The 9,111-nt window shown below is 56.0% G+C and overlaps 1 pseudogene; it reads left to right on the forward strand.

Annotated features, from left to right (window-relative positions):
* Positions 1 to 5,652: 5,652 nt before the first annotated feature.
* Positions 5,653 to 8,730, forward strand: LOC109252333 (tubulin alpha-1B chain-like; annotated as a pseudogene).
* The last annotated feature ends 381 nt before the right edge of the window (positions 8,731 to 9,111 follow it).

The following is a 9,111-nucleotide window of genomic DNA, read 5'->3' on the forward strand; positions in this document are numbered from 1 at the left end:
CGAGCCCAGCTGTGTTCTCGGTGGCTCCCGTAACAGCAGTTCGCAGCCCATGAAGCCCTCTCGAAATACGAATGTGCTCATCATCACCGTGCGTCCCGGGTGTCAGAGAAGCCTGTGCAACTGAAGGACCCAAGTTCCTTCACGAGGACATCATCCTTTGCTGTGCCTGCTGGGATGGGCATCTCAGAGACCCACGGGCAGGAAGCAAAGTCAGCAGGAGCAGAGCAGAGGACATGGGGCTCGGCCCCCCCGTGATCCTTCTGATTACAGAATCTGCAGTGACATCACAGCCCCGACTGAATGGTGCCAAGCCGGCCCCTCCCTGTACCATCCTGTCGTCTCGTCACCCGGGAAAGGGGTCTCTGGGGCTCGTCACGAAGGACAGTTGTCCACCTCAGACAATCCTGGAGTTTTGCTGGCAGGGGCCCTGAAACCCAGTCTTCCCGACTTGTCGTTATGAGGGTGGCTGGATGCCCCCGTCCCATGACGCCACTGCTAACTAGCCCAGGGACAGGAAGCCCCCCACCCCACCCTTTTCACCATCACTGGGCCTTCTGCAGGGAGCAAAACCACCCAGGCTCTCAGCTCTCACCAGTGACCGCCTCCCACCCAGCCCAGAGGAAGTTGGGTCTTGAAGAGCCAACGGGCATGCCATTTTCCGAAAACACGGAGGAAAACACCCCACGGTTCATCTAGACAAATATATGCCTGCAAAGTTAGCAATGCCGTCTTCGGGAAGGTGGGTACACTCCCCCAACCTCAGGAAGTGCAGAGATGGGAGTGCACGGCTCTCCATGGTGCCGGGGTCTCTGGTAAAGCCCCCCAGCTTGGTCGTCCGGTCACGTTTCTTACTCTTATTTTAGTGACTCTGTTCTGTTGTGCCTCTTACTGTCCGTGATCTCAGATGTTTTTCTGCTAAGCAGAGGAAGCACAAATGGCCCATTTTATTTATAACTCTGCAGTGAAGCTCGGAATCAGAGTGTGTACATTGTGGGGTGGCGGGGGGGGGGGGGGACCGGAGAGGGGAAGGTACTGGTGAAACAGGCCGATGTCTGCGTCTGGTTTTTGCCTCCTTCTTCGTGTCGATGATCTTGTAGTTTATACCAGACCAACGCTCAGGAAGTAGTTAATTGTCCGGCCAAAGGCGTGTATGGGCCACGTAATTTCCACGTGGCCGGTATGTGCCACGTTCCCTGGAGTATGTGAGGAAGCGAGGAGGGGCGCGGAAGATTCTGAGAGAGGGGCTCTTTCGGTGGGCGCAGCCAGTCCCCGACTAATCGGGAATTATAACAGGAGCTGACGTTCACTACGTGCCCACGGTGGGACAGCTGTTGTCCTGGTGCTCTCAGCCCACCTGTGGCCTTTCCCACGCTCTTCGGCGGAGGGCACCGCCACTGCGTCACAGGCGAAGGTGCTGGGGCACTGAAGAGCTCGGTCAAGAGCAAGCAGCAGCGGAGGGCGGAGTTCAACCGGACGGAAGGAACAGCAAGCACTTTGAGCAGGTCTGTGGGCCCCAAGGCAGAGGCCCAGGGCCGTGGGGCTGCAGGTGGCCAGGCCTCCTGGTCTCACTCTGAGTTGCTGGCCTCAAGCCTGGGGTGGGGACGCTGTACTGCCTGGGACCACAGGAGACCCCCCCCCCCAGGCTCCTTCCCCTTCCCGCTCCCCTCCAGGACCATTTCAGACTGTCCCCTCCAGCGGGTAACCTTTCTTCCCATTCCTCTGACAAAGGGACAGTCAGACGGGAACTTCCGCCAGGCCCCCTCCCCCACGGGCCCCTTCCAGCGGCGACGCCCACAGATGACATTTCTTGTCGCTGGAAACCGCCCCTCCGCTCTCCCGGAGCCAGGAGCCATCGTTCCCCGTCTTCCCCTGCTGCTCAGTGTGTCTTTCCCTCCCTCGGTGGTTCTTCCTCTTGGCTACACGAGGAATCACCTGGTGACACTTAAAACCGAAAGAATGGGGGCCTCGTCCCCAGAGACTGACTCAAGTAGCCCGGAGTTCTCCCCAGGCATCCGGAGACGTGAAACTGACTCTGCCAAGAAGCACCGGCAGCCAAGAGCGAGCTTTCCTGCGGCTGCCCCCAGCCAGCAGCTCTGCTCTTCCCACCCACACCCCTGCAGCGGCTGCCCCCCACCCTGCTCTGCCCCGTTCTACAACCGCCCCCTTGCAAAAGCCATCCAGCCCTTTCTCTCCAGACGACGGAAGGGCCGGGGCCACCTCACCGCGGACCCTGCTGGACAGTCGCCCTCCGCCCGCAATCTTCCAGTAGCGGCGAGCAGCTGGTCTCTCCCTCTTTCTCGAAGCACTTCCTTCCCTGGCTCTCCTCGCCCGTCTGCCTCGCCGGCTGTTGCCGGTTCCTCTTGATCTCCTCTGGTCGGTGGCCCAGGGCTCCGTGCTGGGACCTGTTCTCTGCCCCAGGTGCACTCACCCCCTTGCCGTGCTCACTCAGCCTGCAGGCGTTGTAAGTCATCTCCTCACGGAGATGGGATCTCTGGTCTGGACCTCTCTCTAGAACGCCAGCCCGGTGTCTCCAGATGCCCATCTGACACCTCCGTGGGGGTGTCTCTGTGACATCTCAAACTGAACACACCCCGATCTGGGATCCTGCCCTCCCACCCCACCGCTCCACGGCCTTGCCAGCCCTTGCAAGCCCCCGGATTGCTTGCCTTCTGCAGGCGTCCTTCCGGTCCCACCAGCAAACCCAGGCGCTCCTGCGTCCGGGTACATCTAGGACCTCTGCTCACCCCTCTCATCTAGAACCTTTGCCCCCCACCCCTCCTCCATGCCAGGCCGGTCCAAACTGGATCATCTGTCACCTGGTGACTGGTTTCCACTTCCACCCTGCCCCCCGCGGTCTGTTCTCAAGACCACAGTGAGGGTGACACTTTACCAACGTCCCTCCAAAGGCTCTACCTTTCACTCTTGTGAAAGCCCGTGAGCCCACAATGACCCCCAACGTCTCCATTCCATTAGTCCCCTCCTTGTCCCCGCTCCAGCCAGCTGTTCTCCTAGCTGTTGCGCTAACACGCCACACTCCCTCCTACCTCAGGGCCTTGGCAGGGGCTACTCCCTCAGCCTGGAACATTCTTTTCCTAGATACCTGGATGAACTGCTTTCTCCTTTCCTCCAGCTCCCCACTCAAATACTACTTGTCAGTGAGTCCCTCACAGACCACTCTTTTAAAGATTGAAATCCCGGGGCGCCTGGGTGGCTCAGTCGGTTAAGCGTCCGACTTCAGCTCAGGTCACGATCTCGCGGTCCGTGAGTTCGAGCCCCGCATCGGGCTCTGGGCTGATGGCTCAGAGCCTGGAGCCTGCTTCCGATCCTGTGTCTCCCTCTCTCTCTGCCCCTCCCCCGTTCATGCTCTGTCTCTCTCTGTCTCAAAAATAAATGTTAAAAAAAAAAAAATTTTTTTAAAGATTGAAATCCCTTGGGGCGCCTGGGTGGTTCAGTCAGTTAAGCGTCTGACTTCTGCTCAGGTCACGATCTCATGGTTTGTGAGTTCAAGCCCTGCGTCCGGCTCTGCGTCTGCGTCTGTGCTGACGGCTCAGAGCCTGGATCTTGCTTTGGATTCTCTGTCTCTCTGTCTCTGTCTCTCTCTCTCTCTGTCTCTGCCCCTCCCCTGCTGATGCGCTCTCCCTCTCTCAAAAATAAACATTAAAAAATTAAAAACATAAAAGTACAAATTGAAATCCCCTTCCCCGGCATCTCCCTTCTTTGCTCGTTTATCTCTTTGGCACAGGTCACCTCCTAATACCTCCTAATGCATAATTTACTTAACATGTTGTGTTTATTGTCTGCTCCCACGTGAGGTTTCAAGCCCCATGAGGGCAGAGATGTTCGTCTGTTTGGCTCAGTGCTCTATAATCTAGTACAGTGCCTGGTGCTCGGTGCGTAGTCGCTAGCGTTTGTTGAATGAATAAACGATAAATGTGAGGCAGGCCAGGAGCTGTAGGGGGCGGTGAAGGGAAGAGAAGGCTTCATTCGGTTCCACAAGAATCATCACGGATATTTGGTGCTGGGAGTGATGCTCGGGGGAGACTGGCGCTGAGCCTCGGGGGCAGGATCGTCTTTAATCACAGTCATAATAGTCGGGATAAGCACTAGGACTCAGGAAATCCTAGGATCGATTTCCTCGGCGCTCTGCTCTCGGAGCGGGCCACAGCCCTGGAGAGGCCGAACCAGGGGTAGGGTGAGGCGGGGGGCTGTGAAATCAAGGCGCGGGGGGCAGGGACCCAGGCTCAGCCCTCGCTGAGCCGGACCCCCCACACCCTTCCCAGGGCCCCAGTCGGGAAGACACAGTCGGCCGGAAGTGCTTTGTCGCCGAGGTAGCCGTCCCGAAGGAGATCCTTTGCGGTGGAAGAAGCACAAGCTGTGCGGCTCCGTGGTCAGCGATCGGGCACTTACTCCCGTCGCCAGTGACGCCGCAATTATGTGTCGCCATGACAACCGCACGGCGCAAGCCGAGCCTCAGCGGATCAGATGCAGACACGCTGTGTGCACTTTTCAACCTCTGCCTGAAACGTGGAGGCCGTGGGTTTTGGTGTCAGGATCCCACGTGGAAAGCCACGCCCCACCCCCTTCAGGAAAGGGAGGGCACGGGGTTGTGCTCACACCAGTCTCTGAAATGCAGCTGTGACCGCACCCCTCCGTGCCCCCCAACACCTCCTGTCTGCTGGCTCCGCCCCCTCTCGTCTGCACCTGCTTGCTGTGGCCCAACTCACTTACGATTCTCTGGATGCCCTGGGGAGGAGAACAGTGTACAGACAAGGAGACAGAGGAATGAAACAGCATGGAATGTTCTGGAAACACAGGGGGATGTGAGGGGCAGGTTGGGGAGGAAGGACTTTGGTGTCCTGCGGGCACTGAGCTGTCCCTGGCTCTGCCACTCACCGGTGCCGGGCAAGTCCACCTGAGCTCTCCTCACCTCGGCAGGACTGCCATGCAAATCAGTGCTGAGACCTAAGTGAGGCTGGGACACAGCCGAGGTGGGCCGATGGGGAGGGGGTCTTTATGCTGCACATCAAAGACTTGGGAGTTTGGCTGATGGGGGGCAAGGAGCCAGAGATTTAAAGCAGGGGACGAGTCGGTACTGCTATTCATCCCATTTTACGGACGGCAGAACTAAGGCTCAGAGAGGGTCCATAATTTGCTCAAGGTTACACAGCTGGCAGGTGGCAGAACTGGATTCAATCCCAAGCTCTTAACCACTATTCTTCCTCTGGCTAAACAGGAAGAAGAAAGACCTTGGAGACTAAGGCCATGTTAGGGACCGTGGAAGAATTGACTGGGACCCAGAGAAAAGCTGGACGTGGCTTCGCCTCCAGTGTAGCGGCTAAGCTGCTGAGAAAGGAAGAATTGAGGTAACTGGCATGTTCATCAACACGTCTCAACAAGGGTGGACCACCAGCCCTCTCCGAAGCCTCCGGCACCAGCCCCTGTGCCCGGCGCTTTGCCGTCTGAAGCCCTCCACGCGCCGGGCCAACCTTTCGCCTGGGCTTGTGAGCCTGTAATAGGAAGAATGGCTCCACGGCAGCCGATTCCACCCCTCCTGGCAGATCCGGGAAGGAGAGGCCCTCACGTAGGACTCAGGACTGCTCGCTCACACACACACACAGCAGAGATGCGTGCATGAGAAGGCCGGACGCCTACATGGGGACTCAGGCTGGACGGCGACCGTGTCCCCAGCAGCCACGCATGACTGCGGTGGTCCTGCATTGGTCAGGGTCCCCTGCACGGATTGCGGCCACGTGGCTGCGGGCGGACGCCCACGAAGCCGGCCCTGCTGCTGCGGCCCTTAGAGCTGGGGCTCCGATGGCCGGAGAGGTGGTTTAAGGCGGTTTTAGCAAAAGCCCCCAGACCAGGGTCATCTGACTGCCGCTTGGCCATCAAAGGAGCGCTATGCAGTGGGAGTGGGTATCCCTTCTTCCAGGGATACCCCAGAAGGCAGAGAAACACGCTGGACCCCCCGCTTCCTCCCCCTCCCTTCTTTTCTTCCAGCGCATCCATTAGCGGGGTAGAGGTGGGCGGGGGTTCTTGGGGGCCTGGGCCATGTCGTCCCCACAGTGAGGGCAGGCAGGGAGGGCAGATAGACGGGAGAGCAAAGGGTGGTTGACTGTTCCACCCGGAACAGTCTGGGTTATCTGGAATAATCTAACATCAAATACACCGTCCTATTGTCCCCCGTGAACTATTGAAGTTTTCTGGACGTTTAAAGATGGATATGCACCGATATCCGATTTGTCTTCCTGCTACACAGCATTACACATTCCACTCGCTCGGTGGGACCCGACCCCAGCGGCTGACTACAGAGTCTTTATCTGAAGAAAATCCAGCATTCTTCCCAGAATAAAAAAAAAAAAATCCATAGAAAACTGTAATCAAATGTTATTTCCTTAACATAATAAAAAATACGTCACAGAATCATTGGGACAAGAGAGGTATTCTCATTAAATTCTGAATGGACCGAGAATTATAAATATTGACAAGGAGACAAGAAAGTGTTTGATGATATAACTACCCACCTAGAAAACCAATTAGAATCGACTGGAAAACACTTAGAACTAGAACGGCAATTCCATACGTGGCTGCCTGGAAAAGAAATACTCCGGGCTTAGTGCTTTTCTGATATAATAACAAAAACCAGCTGGAAAATTAAAGGGAAGAAAGAGGTGGCTCATAAAAATCAATGCACAGCCTCTTTACCAAGGACAGGACAGACCTCGGCGGGAGACCGGAAGAAAACCCGAGTGAAGGGAGAGGCTGTCACATTCCGGGAAAAGGGGGACCGGGGTGGGGGGTGGGGGGCAGTGAAATCAGCACTAATTCCCAAACGACCATGTCAAATGAACAGAATCAAATCCTATCACTCCCGCCCCCCACCCTCACACACACAGGATTTTAAGATTTGGGATGTGTACCTGTAAAGCTCCTCCAGAAGAATAAACATAAGAGAAAACTTATTCATGGTTGGGGTGGGGCGGTAATGAGAGAATTTCTTTAACTAATTGCACATATTACATAGTGTAATCATAAAAAAAAAAAAAAAAGATGTAGTGAGACAACAGGAAGCCTGCAGATCCGCGAAACCCCTAGTGATCATGTCATATACGATGATTGTAACACTTTGAATCCTGAATGGTTATTGATGTGTTTTCTGTAATAACGTGGTGGCCGTTACACAGGCTACTATCGGTAAACTGCTTCCGCGGGCTGGCGCTGCTTTTCCAGTTCCTTCCACAGCAGGTTGTGGGATCCGGGAGGAAGGAGAGAACATAAAGCCTCTGGATCCCGGCAAGATGAGATAGACATCCTGGCGGGAACTCAACACTCGTCTCTTCCATGAAAAGTAATCTCCGGAGGTGGGCAGCCACAGAGCAGCCAATCGTGTGAGCGCATTGCCGCCCACGTTGGCCAGGCTGGTGTCCAGGTCCGCGATGGCCGCTGGGAGCCCTGTTGCCTGGAACATAGCATCCAGCCCAAGGGTCAGGTGCCAATGACAAGACCACTGGGGGAGGAGATGGCTCCTTCAACAACTTCTTCAGTGAGAAGAGTACACGTGCGCAGGCCAGCTTTTGGTGACCTGGGACCCGGAGACGTGGATGAAGTTCACACCGGCAGCCCCCATCAGGTCTTCTGCCCTAGAAGCTTCTCACCGGCAAGAAAGATGCCTCTAATAACCATGCCCCAGGGCCCTACACCATTGGCAAGGAGATCATTGGCCTTGTCTTGGACCGAATTCAGAAACTGGCCCGCCAGCGCACGGGTCTTCAGGGCTTCTTGGTTTCCCTCAGCTTTGGAGGGGGACCTGTCACCAGGATCACCTCCCTGCCGGTGCATCGTCTCTCTGTCGATTATGGCGAGAAGCCCGAGCTGGAGCTCTCCACTTATGCAGCCCCCAAGGTTTCCAGGGCTGTAGTTGAGCCCTACAACTCTATCCTCACTACCCACACCGCCCTGGAGCGAGCACTCTGATTGTGCCTTCTTGGTAGACGACGAGGCCATCTATGACATCTGTCGTGGAAACCTCAGTACCGAACACCCAACCTGGACTACTAACCTGAACAGGTGGATGAGTCAAATTGTGTCCTCCTTCGCTGCTTCCCTCGGATTTGATGGAGCCCTGAGTGTTGATCCGAGAGAATTCCGGACCGATCTGGTGCCCTACCCCCGCATCCACGTCCCCGTGGCCACCTATACTCCTGTCATCTCCGCTGAGAGGGCCTACTGTGAACAGCATCCCGTAGCAGAGATCATCGATGCATCCTTTAAGTCCACGAACCAGACGGTGAGACGTGACCCTCGCCGTGGCAAATACATGGCTTGCTGCCCGTCGTACAGTGGTCCTATGCTTCCCAAAGATGTCAGTGCCGCTATTGCTGCCATCGAGACCAAAAGTACCGTCCAGTTTGGGGACTGGTGCCCGGCTGGCTTCAGAGTTGCCATCAGTAACCTGCCTCCCACCGTGCTACCTGCTGGAGACCCGACCAAGGTGCAGCGAGCTGTGTGTATGCTGAGAGCACCACGGCCATCCCCGAGACCTGGGCTCACCTAGACCACAAGTTTGACCCGATATATGCCAGGCACGCCCTTGTCCACTGGTATGTGGGTAGGGGCACGGAGGAAGAGGCCCATGAGAACACGGCCGCCCTCGAGAAGGATTCTGAGGAGGTTGGTGTGGATTCTGTGGCAGGAGAGGGTGAGGAAGGAGGAGAGGAGCACTACCGTTAAAGATGTCACAAAGGTGCTGCTTTTACAGGAAAGCTTATTCTGTTTTAAATATTGAAAAGTTGTGCTCTGATCAGTTCATTTGTACGTAGAAGTGTATACTCTCCTATACAATTACTGGCCTATTTTTAAAAACACAATACCTTGGGGCGCCTGGGTGGCTGAGGCGTTTGAGCGTCGGGCTCTTGATTTCGGCTCAGGACATGATCTCACGGCTTGAGAGACCGAGCCCCGTGTCGGGCTGTGTGCTGAGCGCACGGAGCCCGCCTGGGATTCTCTCTCTGCCCCTCTCTCTGCCCCTCCCCCACTCTCTCTCTCCCAAAATAAATAAAATAACCTTAAGAAAAAAAATGATGCTTTGTTATAGACCCAAGCCGTCTGTTT

This window comes from Panthera pardus, unplaced genomic scaffold, assembly GCF_024362965.1.
Source record: "Panthera pardus isolate Hobbes unplaced genomic scaffold, ASM2436296v1 HiC_scaffold_9, whole genome shotgun sequence".
NCBI lineage: Eukaryota > Metazoa > Chordata > Mammalia > Carnivora > Felidae > Panthera > Panthera pardus.